Source organism: Thalassophryne amazonica, chromosome 7, assembly GCF_902500255.1.
Source record: "Thalassophryne amazonica chromosome 7, fThaAma1.1, whole genome shotgun sequence".
NCBI classification, from domain to species: domain Eukaryota; kingdom Metazoa; phylum Chordata; class Actinopteri; order Batrachoidiformes; family Batrachoididae; genus Thalassophryne; species Thalassophryne amazonica.
In genome coordinates, this window is record NC_047109.1 from 35,473,660 (window position 1) to 35,488,707 (window position 15,048).

General features: G+C 40.0%; 1 protein-coding gene across 5 annotated transcripts in view; it reads left to right on the forward strand.

The window, feature by feature from the left end:
* The window catches only part of arhgef1b (Rho guanine nucleotide exchange factor (GEF) 1b), a 175,646-nt gene that overhangs the window by 54,128 nt on the left and 106,470 nt on the right, over window positions 1–15,048 (forward strand). The window lies entirely within an intron of this gene.

The following is a 15,048-nucleotide window of genomic DNA, read 5'->3' on the forward strand; positions in this document are numbered from 1 at the left end:
TCTAGACCTCTTGCTTTATGCTTGAGGTCATGCAGATAATCACTGAACCAAGGTGACTGTGATTTGGGGGAGTGCGGTTTTAACACAGGTGGTGCAGTCATGTCGAGTGTAGTTTTGAGCACTGAGTTTAAATCCACAAGTCTGTCTACTGATTGGGTATTTGTCAGATGTGAAGCTAAGATATCAGGCAGTCTAGCTTCGAGTTCAGTCTTAGTTGAGGAGTTGATGCATCACCGTAATGATATATAAGGTTGTTGTTCCACTAAACATGGCAGCGAGACTGTAAACTTAATAAGTGAGTGATCAGACACCACTGATGTAAGAGGCATGATGTCAATATTCGTGACAGCAATACCACGCGCAAGAACCAGATCCAGGGTATTTCCACTAATGTGCGTCGAATCCCGAATGCATTTCCGAAATCCTAATGCATCCACAGTTTCCATAAATGATTTGCAGAGGGGATCAGAAGACATTTATATGAATGTTAAAGTCACCAATGATCAGAATGTTATCTACACTAGTTGACAAGTTAGAGATGAACGCACCAAATTCATCTAAGAATTCACAATATGGGCTAGGAGGCCTATATACAGTGACAAAGTAATACGACTGACTTTTATTCTTCTGACCTTGGCAATGTGTAATATCCTGGGCAGAGCAGATAAATAGATGCTTATATTTGTAACCCCCAACAGCTAATAAGCTAAACCTAGATTTATAAATAAGAGCAACACCCCCGCCTTGCTTTGCATCACGAGGGACGTGACTAACTGTATATGCTGGTGGGCAGGCCTCATTTAAGGGGAGGACAGCTGTAGGTTTAAGCCAGGTTTCACATAGCCCAATCATATCTAAGTGATGATCAATAATTAGATCATTGATCAACAGTGATTTTGAGGACAGTGATCTTATGTTAATGAGACCCAGTCTAAGGACCTCAGTGGGGTTGACAGTGGAACTATTTGGGTTTAGGGGTGGTTCCAGAGTAGCATATATAAGATGCCTAGAAGTAGGTTTAAGTTTGATACATTCCACACGGTGTTGTAGTAGCAGACACAAAATCTTTGCTATTGCTGGAACAACCACTGGGCCATCCTCAATTTCAACATCATCCAATATAGTAATGGGTATTAAGTTTGTAAAGCATATCCCTCTATGATTTTTATGGACACGACTATGGAAGCAGGCCACAGTCTCAACTTGTTGAAATTCCCTCCCTGGCAAATAAACTGCACTGTCACCATAGTGGATTTTCCGCTCTAAATTCCCCGCTAAGCTAATGGATTCAACACCCACATTTGTCATAAGCCTTGCAGGGTCTCTAATCACCTGCTCCGTGGCCTGCTGTAGATTCCTAATGTTACCCTCCCTGTAGAGCTCTATCTATGTTCGCAGACAAGATGGTGGCACCTTCCCCAGTAGGGTGGAGGCCGTCCGGCATCTGCAAGCCACAGCGGCCCCAGAACGAAGGCCAGTTATCAATAAAGCTAAAGCCTTGCTGTCTACAAAACTGCGCCAGCCACCTATTTAACGATGTCAGCCTGCTAAACGCCTCATCAGTACCCCGGGAGGGGAGGGGACCAGAGACTATTAATCGATGCCGACACATCTTTCTGGCAAGGTCACAAGTCCTCTCTATGTCCATTTTTGTGACCTCTGAGTGCTTCATCCTGATATCATTGGTGCCAACGTGAATAACTATGTGACTATATCTCATGTCATGTTCCTTAGTCTGTCTTCCCTTCTGCAGTGTCAGCACCCTAAGATGAGATGCAGTGTCGGGAGCTCTGGCCCCAGGAATACATTTAACATCAGCCGGCATCTGTAACCTGACTTTGCGGGTGATAGAATCCCCTATCACTAAAGTCTGGTGTCGGCCTGGAGACAGGAGTGGAAGTCACTTGTGGGCTCAGAGAATTCACATCAGGCAAATCCAAGGGGGAGAACTGATTCACAGTTCGTACTGGCGAGTGTGATCGGGGTGCCACAACCGGGCACCAAGCCCTACGGGGCTTCCTCCACCTAGCCACAGTCCGAAAGCCGTCCTCCACAGCTGGTGTTTCTAAGCTGATGCTAATGGGCTCGCTAGCCGGCCCAACACTAACCTCATCTGGAGTGCCCGTAACATCTAACTCCACTGAGCTAATAAGCTGCTCTAACTTACGGACACAGCTCTCTAAGAGAGCCACCCTATCTTCCAACATCACGCAGGATTTACGGAAGGTGTAAAGTAGGATTTGTAGTGTACTTTCTGCACTAAGAATTTCAAGAATGTAGCCAAGCAAACACGAGCTAACCAATAATGGATAAGCTAACCACTCCTAAGGTTTACACAGACGCAAATAAATGAATTAAAATTCACAGCAGTTACACTGAAAAACTAACAGAAGTATTAAACAGGTAAAAAAAGCAGCAGCTATTAAATACACTAAACAGTTAATTAACTAACAGCAGTATAAAAAAGGAAAAAATGACGGGGGTCCGAAATAGCTAACGCAAGCTAACCACTAACGAAAATGCTAGCCGCTCCTAAGATTTTACACAGGAGTAAAATAATTACTTAAAATTCACAGCAGTTCGATTGAAAAATGAACAGAAGTATTAAAAGGGTAAAAAAAGAACAGCTATAAAAAGTAACTACGGGGGAGGGGAGGAGTCGACCTAGCTAGCGAATGCTAACTGCTAGCGATTCACAACAGGACTGTTGTTAAATAACGTTCAGAGTAGATACAATTAATAACCAGAAGAGTGCTAAACAGAAATAAAAGAAGCGTATACAACCATGTGAAGTTCAGAGTAGTGTCACAGCAACAAACAATCCGTCAGAAGCAAGTTACCAGATCTGTGATTCGATCCACTGTTTCTGAATTTCATATTTAAAGCCTACAGTCACCACACGATCACATATTGTTTGTTACTTACAGCCACTAAAAGAATGGGGACTGTATATAAAAATGGCTGTAATTCCTTGAAGATTAACACAATATTTTTGTTAAATTATTGAATTACAGTTGAAAGTCTACCCTACAAGCACATCATGATTATGCACAGGGGGCAAAATTACATAAAATGGTCACCAGGGTTCTCGCCAGTGCAGTTGAGCATAGGGGGCCCCTATGCTGTGATTTGGATCCTTACGCTGTGATTTGGGCCCCTATGCTGTGATTTAACCAGCATAGGGGGACTTTTCTTGTGTTTATTTCCCTTTTTTTAAAAAGGATGCCACACGTTATTTAATGTCCCAGTTAGCAACACAAAGTGGCCCTTAAAATGCAGGAAATATTGCTTCAAAGGATTATAAATTAAAAAAAATTTTTTTGGGGGGGGGTGCTCCAAACCCTCTTACAATACTCGCGCCTGCAGCGCTTGTCATGCAGCTATGTCCTGCTAAGTTCCCCTATGCTGTGAATAGATCCTGGTGAGAACCCTGGTCAGTATCCAAATACTAATGTACTTGATTATACTGGCTGCTGATGAACCTTGTGTCATGGTTGGCTGAAGATGTGGAGATGTTACGACGTGATGCTGGCCCAACTCGGCGACAGTGATCACAGGTGCTGTAGTGTTTATTGCAGGAGGGTGATTCTTAGACTACGGGCACTTATTATGTCCTTTGATCATATTGTATGAAAAACAGAAAAAAGTGGAAATTTCACACTTTTATAGTTGTCTTTACAATGAAAGTGTGTTAAGAAATTTGTTCTAGTAGTCTATGATGACTTTTTCACCTTTTTTCAGCATCATTATATGCAAATATTGCCGTTTTGTGCTTGTCCCACACCCAGACTTTTGATCTTCAATGATAAAAATGAATGGTAAAGAAACGTTTTTTCTAATGTTTTAAAATATCTCTGAATAAAATATCAGTAAAATAATCGAAACATAATTGGGGTATTCAATGTCATACAACTGTTGTGATTTTTTTAAACAGAATGTAGTTTTTCCCACACTATTGCCGTAATTTCCACCACAACACTGTAATGTCCCTTTAAACAGTTTGTATGAAAGATTGTTTGGGTAGTTTCTATGAAGATAAACAGTGACATCAGAGCACATGTATATAGCGCCAAATCACAACAAACAGTTGCCCCAAGGCGCTTTATATTGTAAGGCAATGGTGTGGTGGAAATTACATTTACAAGGCCAATAGTGCCCGTAGTTAAAGAATCACCCAGGAGCGTCGCTGAGGTGTGGGCCCCTCCCACTGCAGTATGGATGCTGAAGATGCCCCCTGCGGGGTGAGATGTCACTTTGCTCTCTTGGGCTCAAAGGGGTTCCAGTAAATGTTTCATCTGGTTCACAGTGGTCTTGAATAAGAGTTGATGTGCGGGTGGTATTACTTGGATTAGGCTGCAGTGAAATCTCTTAATGTTCTGGTGGAAATGTGGTCACAGTTCAGCTCCACACTGTCGCACAGCAGTAGCCCCTTCCCACATGTATACGTCTTAGTATACACACATACACATACAACGGCACGCATGCCTGATGGCTATCATTAGATTGATGCCACCTGACACTTGGTTAGTGCAGGAATGTGATGGGAGGGAGGCCAGCTGCCGACTCTCAGGAGCAGCAGAACTGCACTTCTGTTCTGTTCTGTTCTGTGACTCTATGAAAATGGCGAGCTGCCGGACTCATTTTCTTACACAATAAGCCACATTACTTTCAGTTTTGCCCTTTTAATTTGGAAAACGCCTCACAGTTTGGACCTGATGCCACCTCATGTAGAAGTGAAGATGGTCTGGTTACTGTCTCCATCTGTTGTCTGGGCTGTACCGTATAAGTATGTCCAGCTGCAGCTGCTTCAAAACACACCCCCTGCCACTCATAAAGGGGCAAACCACACCTCCAACTCAATTTTGTGCAGGGTTTTTTTTGTTTTGTTTTGTGTTGTTTTGTTTTTTTGCTCAAACCTTTACCTGTTAAGGTGGCTGAGGAAGATTATCAACCACAGTTTAAGAGTTTTAATCACTGTGACATGTAGCAAGCAAGGGCAATCAGAGGTTTTTGACATCTGACAAACCGGCTCCAGATCACCTACAAAATTCAGTAGAGTCTTTCATGTCCTAATATCTATCTGTGGTGCAAATTTGGTGGGAATCTGAAGTAGTTTTGACATAGTCTTTCAAAGCCTACGTATATGAAGAGAAATTTTGATCCAGAATTCGGGTCCAGATCACCTCCAAAATTCAGTAGTCGTTCATGCCCATAATAAGAATCTGTGGTAAAAATTTTGTCAAAGTACATGCAGTAGATTTGACGTAATCCTGATAACGGTAATCCTTCAAAGCATATATAAAGTGAAACTTGATCCAGAATCCGGATCACTTCCTAAATTTAATGGAGTCTTCCATGGGCTACTGTCAGTGTTTGGTGAAAAGTGCAGTAGGTTTGACATAATCCTGCTAACAAATAAATAAATAAACGGCAATGATTTTTATTACGTCCTTGGAGGATATAATTTAAAAAAAGCAGATAAGTTACAAATCACTAAATGAACACAACAAAAGGCGATTCAATAAAAAAAAAAAAAAAAATTTAAATGAAGAACAATATAGGTATGGTACCTACTACTAGTTAGCAGAAACAATGATTACAAACTTTTTATGCATTTTATAATGTGAATAGTTGAATAACACGATTTAGTCAGCGTATGCCGAGCATCTTTAAAAATGCTGGCATATATCTAATAAGTTATGGGTAAGATAAGAGCACATTGAAGCACACTGATATACATTGTAATAATAATTTTGGGCATGCACAATGTTTTTGAAGTATACCAGCGTATGTCTCATATGTCCTGCATATGCAGCCGTAAGTTGTAGGTAAGTTATGCAGTTGATGACACACGTTACTTGTAAGTTACTCGTAATTTGAAATACGTCCATTGATGCTGTCCATTGATTGGCTGAACAACTGAAACCTGCAGTCATGCAAACAGTTCAGACTGTTTCAAATATTACAACAAATCACACAGAGTAAATAAAATATTTTGTATTTGTATATACATCATTTTAAAGGCATTAGCATGATTTTTTTTCTTCCCCCAGAGCGTGCTTATATCATTAAATTTTGTGTGTTGACTGAATGTATAATAATGCTTAACTTGCTTTAATAAATGTGACCTGTGCTCCTTCTAATCAACGTGCAGCCTAAATAGCTACAGCTTTTTAGTCTATTCAGTTTGTTAACCTTTAATTTAGTGTTTCTCGCTGTGTTGACATGACTGATAGCTGCCACTTACCAAGCGTAACTTAACCAATTAAATGCACAAAAATAAACATTGTTTACACTGACAAAACACTGAATCTGTTTTGCAGCTATATCTTAAACAATATATATATGTCTGGAAACTGTTTGTTAATATTTTGCTCACAGGATCTCTGTCCGCCATTATGGAGTGGTTATAGGGGTGTGTTTTGATGTATGTGTGTTTTTGAAAGTGGCTGCGGTTGTAGCTAGGCCCTTCTAGTATGCGGTACTGCACCACTCGGCTCCAGAGACGGGCCAGTACAGCACTCTATGAAGTGACCTTCCCTACTCCGCTGCAAAACCACAATTAACTTCCCCTATCTGGACTTCTTTATTTGACCTCTGAGAGTGTAATCTATGGCATAATTCGCTAAGGCCCATGTCTGTGTGTGTATTAGTCTGTCCAGCAAATAAACTAGAATACCACAAATAGTAAAATAAAACAAACCCACACGTAAAATTACCTAAGGGTGTTCATTAAGAAATTTCTAAGTGAAATTGTAATTCTCAAAGTACATTATCAATCTTATTGCTCACAATGGAGGCATTCTTTCTAACATTAGCCTGCTAGCATCACATTATGTGATTCTAACAACTTTTTTTGCTAATATTAGCCTGGTAGTGTCATATAATGCAATACTACCAAGTTTTCATGTTAACATTAACTTGTTAGCATCGTTTTAGCATAGCTAATGAGCATTAGCATGTATGTAGTTACAGTATGTTAGGATGTATATGTTTGTGTTTTTTTTGTTTGTTTTTTGTTTTTTCCTTTAAAACGTAGTGTTGCTTTGGACAGTGCTGGAGGACAATGACAGTATTTGTCAATTATGACTTCCAGCTGAAAGCTATATACTGTATATTCCTGAGTATAAGTCACGTTTTTTGTTTTGTTTTGTTTTAACTAGTATGGGAGGCCCTGTGGCTTGTACACCAGTGCAGCTTTACTCCGAAAATGCAGCATAAAATTTAGAAGGACCTCGGAACATGTTCTTCAGTATTTTCCCAATAATTATTCTAAAGAAAGACTAATAATTTAACAGATTATAGCCAAATTTATTGGCTGTGATAATAAAGTATCTTTTATTTTTTAACTCTTATTTCATGAATACTCTGACTAAAGAACCTTACTAAAATCGTACTTGTTATTTTGGAGATATTTATGTTTATTAATTTGATTTAATACATTTACTAAAATACACACATTTTCCCATTCAATTGAATGGGGAAAGTGTGTCCAAACGTTTTGACTGGTAGTGTATCTGTTAAGTATTTTTATGTGGGGAGATTTCAGGTATATTAGAGTAGATTTATCCACGGGAATTGCACTGGTCCACTACCTCACATGACAAGGGTGCGCCATCTCCTTTACAGAGGAGGCTGCAGTGTTACGATCATCAGCAGAAAATGCGATAGTGTGGGTTTTTTTTTTTTTTTAAGTCTGAGGTTTTACAGTTAATTTGCACATTTTAAATGAACTGTAACTTCATGTTTCCACCAGGAACTTTCAAGAGTTGCTTTGGCAGCGTTCCCATCCCTGTTGCTGTTGTCATGGTGACATGATCTAACAGCATTGTATTTGTTTTGATAAGGTGGCGTTGGCAGTGTTACCTTGGTGAGGTGTTGGGTGAAGTGGAGGCATGGCCTGTGTGTGTCTTTCCATCCACACAGAAGTGCATTCATGGCTCCGCCGGGCCTTCCTCGCTCTGTTTTGCTAACCCCTCCCACGCATGTTGTTTCAGTGCTGGCCTTTCTCGACGGGCTGCCCACGGGTCTGTTGTGTGTGTTCATTCTGTCCTGTTCTCCTTCACTACTCATGGCCTCTGCACCAGCTCACCTTGACCTGAGGAACATCTTTCAGCTCTGTGTGCCACTGTACGCATCCACTGTGGTTTATTGTTGTGTCCATGTTCACATTTCCCTATAAACTGTCACTAAGTCATTTTCAGTTCCTTTTTTTTTAGAAGACCTTCATGTTGTGTGCACCCACGCATCCACAATTACACATGTAAACAGATATGACCATGTGAAAAAAAAAAAAAAAACAGATGCGCACATGCTGTTGTTTGTTTATTTTATTGCATCTCAACAAGGCGTTTCTCCAGATGTTTTCAATCAAAATAAATTAATTGAATCTGTAGCTTCTACATTTTGTTCTTTACTGGTAGGGCAGAATATGATCTCTGATTAGCCATGTGGATTAAAAACCTGTTCAAGTAACATTAAGGAAGGGGGTAAAATGATGACACCCCCCCCCCCCCAATAAATAAAAAAATAAAAATGATCTAGTTGCACCCATGCAAAACATGCATTTATGCTACACATTTATTTCTAGAGGTGGATGAGTGAAATGGTTTTTAATCATATTTTTGTACAGTTTGAATGTGAAACATTTAATTATGAACAAACCTAAAACATCTGAGAGTCATTACCAGCTTTGCTCCACTCTGAAAGCTCACAAAAAAATCAGAGTGATTGTGAAACCCATTCAGTAGTTTGCATTTGAAAACTTGATTGAATTGTGGAAAATATCTGAAATACCTAAAAACAACAGAAAACTCGGGCCTCGAAATAGTATGTGCATGTGCTAGTTTGTGCACGTATTATTCAAGCAGTGCATGTAATTTTATACTGCACTTGCATTGGTGCAAGTAATTTTATCCAAGTTTTATCAACTATAAGCACCAGTAGAATGAACCAATAAAGGATTAAGGAAAAAAACAATTTCCAGTGTGTTGTCTTTGTCTTCCCTGCGTTTTATGACTCTCGCACCCAGAGCGAGTTGCTGTGACGATTCGTTCGCGTGCGCACATGAAAAAAAAAACTGTCTGGCTGCAGGCTGTTAGTTCCTCGCTTTCCGCTCAAACTTTCTCATCACTGTGTTTAAAAAAGGACATAAGTCCTGCTCACAGACTGATTACCAGAGACAGGACATGTCCACATGAAATATAACTGCAGACATCTCCACATTTACTCACAGACAGTTTGTTCACACGCACGCACGGTCACAGGAGCAAAGATCAACTAAAACAGAACTCAGAGCGCAAACCTGCAGCTCAGCACAAGAATAAATATAAAACTAGAAGAGAAATCAGAGTGCACAGTCTGGCTGCAGCCAAAGAAGCAACTTTTTTTTTTTTATGAATTAAATGTACAAAACATCATGGTATTTAACAATTTGAAACATTCTAGTGTGGTTTACAAGGCACTGGTAACTTAACAAAAGAAGAAAAAAGAGAGAGAGAAAAAAAATGGGGGTGATACATCCTACACACAAAGATATGCATCCATATACAAACATTAGAGGTCAGCAAAAAGTTGTAGATCTTCTATGGCTTCTATCAGAGATAGTGCATTTTTACATGTCATCTGTTTCAGGGATTTAACATAGTTATCTTGCAACTGTGAAAATGGGCTTTACTTTCTTACATTTACATGTATGTATAAAATATTTCGCTAACAGTAAGGTATCGTTCAGCACAATTCTTGTTTCAGTGTCTCTTGAAGAGATCCGAAAGACAATATCAGAAGCAACTTGAAGTGGGCTTGGTGTGAAAGTGACTTTTGGTTGTGCAAGTAACTTTTTTTTTTTTTTTTGGTGCAAGTAATTTTTTTGTTACTAGCACCAGTGCAAGTAGGTTAAAAAAATGTATTTCGACCCCTGAAACTTGAAAATTTCTTCATCTAATGATTGAGCGTTCATAAACTGTATGTCTTGGATGATTTTTATTATCATTAATAATTAGATTGTATCATTTTAAAACTGCACTTTGCACTAATATCCTTGTGATCTGCTAATTTTCCTCTCTGTTTGGGTTATTGTTTGGGTTAATAGGGTTCTAAAAAGGAATAGTTTGCACCATTTGTCATGCTTAGTTATCATGTTACAGGGTAACATATGTCACATGTCATAGAATTCAGTGGATGTTGACCTTGTTTGACCTTTACTTTGGAGACAAAGCATTCAGCACAGTTAAAACTATTCCATTTATTGATCCTTTTATTTCAACCAATAATTTGCATAATTTTTTGCTGAAATTGGAGCAACTTTAACTTTGACCCCTGTACAAACTGAAATTGACCTTTGTCACCATTTGTGCTGTTTATTTGTGCTCATAACTCCAGAACATTCCATCATAGATAGTCCAAACTATACCTTTTTGGAATTGTTATGATCAGACAAATACTGTGATATAGTTTTCAACATGATTGGAGCATTTTTAAAGTTTGACCTCTGTGTAATTCTTCATTGACCCCTACCTGGCTACAGCTACCACCCTGGGATGGCTATCATACATTTTTGTGTAGGCCATGATACACTGAGGCTGGATTCTAAGTGTCGTTTTTTCCCCTTAAGTGGTACCGATTAGGTCAAAATTCATGACTGGCTCATGTACTAACAGGGGTGTTGCAGGAAGACTGAAATAATAACTTCATTTATATGCCACTTTCAGGATACATTCGTTCTTGTTTGAGACATCACAACTCTCAGTAATCAGTGCTTCCAGCTGCTCCCAACCCCTCAGCACAGGAGTGCATGGAGAAGACACAGCACACACTCGTGGATCTGAATATCTGTGCACAAAACCTGATATTTCAGAGTTAACATTTCTGCTGTTAGAACCCAATGTGTATGTTTGATTGGAGCACAAACTGCCAGGGGCTGCCTGCTCTGTGCATGTGGACGCACATGTACTCACCCACTCACAACTGCTTAAAATGTCACTATTACGCTGCATTGAGTTTTACACAGTTTAGAATTTTAAAAAACAATTTTATAAAGTAGCCTGACAGTTGATGTGTCTACACATGTGGGAATTTGGTCACCAGAGGTTGGCGGCTGTTGGTGGCTATTGTAAGATACAAACAACAACAGTTCAACAGCAGTGTTGCAGTGTTATACCAGTATTATGAGTCAGGTCCATATGACCAGGAACTGAATATTTATAATCTCCACAAATGCCCCTTTAAGGGATTAGTTGGCTAAAGTTTTACGTTTCCCGACTAAAGTTTTTAGCCTGGTACAGAGGAGGCTAATCTTATTTCACTCGACAAAACTTCAGTGTCTTACCTCAAAAAATGTTGGCTATCAGGTACCGCCACTTGATGGAGCACTCAAAGCACCCCTACGTTGTTTGTATTCCTTCAAAAGGAGAGCTTTCTCTGCTTTGGGCTATGGTTGCAGCAAACGACTATCATGATGTGTTTGTGACAGTTCTCAAATGAGCCACTGGGCATTGCTGTTACGATGAGTAATGTTGTGTGCACAAAAAGGCTTGACAGAAGTGAGAAGAAGAAACTGAAAAGTGAAACTGCTAGGCTAAGAGCTAAGCACATCACTCCTCTGTTCGTATGGGTCCGTAAATGTTAATAAAGCCAGATAACGAAACAAAGGCTATATAGTTCATGACAACGACCAACCCGGAAGTAAAGAAAATTGTCACGCATTGGAGCTGTCTCTTGGCAATGGCATGTGTGAGGCCATTATGCCCGTGAAAACTATTGACTAAGGTAAGACGGATAATGTTGGATGACTAACTGTAGTCGACTAACTAAATTTAGTAGACTGAAAGATTAGATTGCATTATGAAACTAGGCCCTGGTATCGCTGGGGTGCAGTGAGCTGCACTGGATGACAGCCAGGGCCCCGTTTCATAAAGCAATCTAATCTTGTTTAGTTGACTAATCTTTTGACGTTGCTCATTGCACAAAGTGCTTAGTCAGCTAAAGTTTTGCATTATCCAACTAAAGTTTTCAGTCTGCTACAGAGGAGGCTAATCTTATTTTAGTCAACAAAACTTCAGTGTCTTATTTCAAAAATGGTGGCTATCATGTACCACCACTTGATGGAACAGGAAGGAAGGAGAGCCTTGAGGCATGAGCGGATGATCTGGTGTTGCAGACCAAATGGTCTCCCCCCACCTAAAAATCGGTCCGCCCTGCTTCAGTGCGCCTGTGTCATTTCAGACACCCGGACCAGAATAATCCATTGGAGATGTTTATGGACGCTGAGGCTGGGAGTGCTTCTCTTCGGGGCTCGGTTCTGGTCATGGTTGTAGCAAACAATCAGCCCCGAAGTAACCAAAACTCTTGTGCATTGGAGACATTTCTTGGCAGTGTTATAAAGTTATAATAGAATTTTAGTGTTTTGCACAGCATTATGTCAAAACACAAAGCCTTAAAAAGTTAACTTTGTAAGGTTATAAATGAATTATTTTCTGTAATATCACACAAATTATTCATGTTTACCTGTTTAAAAAATGGTGACTCTGTGCACTTAAATCAGTGGTGTCAAAAGAAATTCCAGAAAGAGCCAAGAGGGTACTAGTTTGCTTTGCAGCCACTGACTGCAGGAGGTGATTTCACTGATTAACATCATTTTGAGCAGATGGGATGAGTTCATGTCTTGTTGTCTGCTTTTCCTCTTCGTTAAAGATAAAACAATATCCGGTTTGTCTTTGTCTCTGCGGTAAGTTGGAAAAATTGAAAATTTTTAACTTTTGATGACAAGTGCCATCACTTTATGCAGCTGCTCACAGCCAGAGGTGGTGGAATTTTCCCATCAGCGTCTCACTGAAAACTGTGAAACATCCAGTTTTCCATTTGCTGATTGCAGCCAACATCTGTGCATCATGCTGTAGGGATGTTTTTGAGCGTCAGGAACTGGGAGACTAGTCAGGATTTAGGGAAAGATGAATGCTCAATGTACAGAGACATCCTGGATGAAAACCAGTTCCACAGCGCTCTTAACCTCAGACTGGTGCGACGGTTCATCTTTCAGCAGGACATTGACCCTAAGCACACAGCCAAGATATCAAAGGAGTGGTTTCAGGACAACTCTGTGATTGTCCTTGAGTGGCCCAGCCAGAGCCCAGACCTGAATCTGATTAGAAATCTCTGGAGAGATCTGAAAATGGCGGTGCACAGATGATCCTTGTCCATTCTGATGGAGCTTGATAGGTGCTGCAAAGAAGAATGGGCAAAAGTGCCCAAAGATAGGTGTGCTCATCCATTAAATTTGTTCTTGTCAGCTGATGTCTGGCGAGTCCGTCAGAAAGTTGTGCACTTGCTCAAAAGTTTGAGGGGACATCAGACAGAGGACTTTCCCAATGGTTGCGACAGTAGGTGCTCCGGTTGGTGTGTGTGTGTGTGTGTGTGTGTGTGTGTGTGTGTGTGTGTGTGTGTGTGTGTGTGTGTGTGTGTGTGTGTGTGTGTGTGTGTGTGTGTGTGTGTGTGTGTGTGTGTGTGTGTGTGTGTGTGTGTGTGTGTTTTAAATGGGCTGTGTGAGCACAGAGCAGGTTCCTTCCTTCCACTCAGACTGATTCTTACCGCAACTGAATCAAAATTAATGTAGTCATCACATTAAAAACAAGTCACCATGACACAAAATCACACTTGTGTAAACTTTGCAATTAATCCACAGCTCACATGTGTTCTGAACTGAGAGGGCAGTCAGTATGGCTCACGGATTAGCTGTGAGCCATTACACCACTAGTATCAAGTTTTAAATTCTAGTATTATGACGACCCTTGAAAAGAAACTCTGGGATCAAACGTGTTATGCGGTTTTCTCTGAGCGAATGGGCCTTTTCCATACTCATTAAACCATGAAACATCCATGTTTCATGGATTGGGCGAAGCGCACTCAGTGAACCGTGTGGAATGACTTCATGCCTAGCACACCTTGGTACCATTTGCTACAAATGCTGAAAATCTCTATTAACGGTACACACCGTTAAATGTGAATGAATCCATCAGTATCTGGTGGAATGGATTAGTAAATTGCGTTGTTAAAATTTTCAGAAAGACTGTGTCTTTACTGCAGCCCCTTTTCATATATTCAGTTTTAGGGAGCAGACCTTAATGAAACACTCTCGGTTTGAGCGACCCCGTGCTCCCGTTAATACTCTACATAGTCTATGGTTAAAACTCCTTTTCAGTAAATCCTTTTTACATCACACATCTGCATTGCTAAGCCCACAGTTTCATAAGAAGTACAAATTTTTGTGATTCTTGATGTGATTTGCTTAATGTTTATCGGACAGCAGCTGCTTGTTAAGTCCGTTGCTGTACTACAACTGAATCAGGGGTGCTAACTGGTGCCTCATGGGCCACATTAGGCCCGGCCTCCTTTTTGTCTGGACACGCTTTACCAGGGTTTCTGGAAGGAAAAAAATGGGGCCAGAAATACTCACTCTGAAATATGTGGAGGAGAGTAGAGAATACGTGCACTGATTTCACTGGGAACGTTCAGATCATTGATTGTTCACTACACTGTCTTGAGCTGTGATCTGGGAGTCCACTGTGCTCCGAGGTGGAAAAAAAATAATACTTTTTTTTTTTTAGCAAGCTTTAGCAAGTTTTATGAAACTTGTATGATTTGTAATAACAGTACTTCACAAACTATGGGATGACTAGTAATAATAACATTAATAATAATTAAAATTTTCATAGTGGAAATGATAAATTAGTTGTTTTCAATTATAAATCACATTTGAATGTCAAAATTTATTGATTGAAAGGAGACTCCACCAAATGAGACGGGATGCCAAATTTTTACCCCATAGAGTTCCACGGACTCAAAAAAAAAAAATTCCAGGCCCTAAATCGAGCCCTGATATTAATATAAAATTTTATTTTTCAACTCCATCTGACTTGGTATATTGTGTCTGAAGGCACATGTATTTTGATCTAAAAGTATGTGTATCATTTATTTAGCCTGTCTCCGGAAGACAGACGGATTGGGGGGGTGGGGGGTGTTGGGTAGATGTTTTTCTTCTTTGTGATCTTTTTT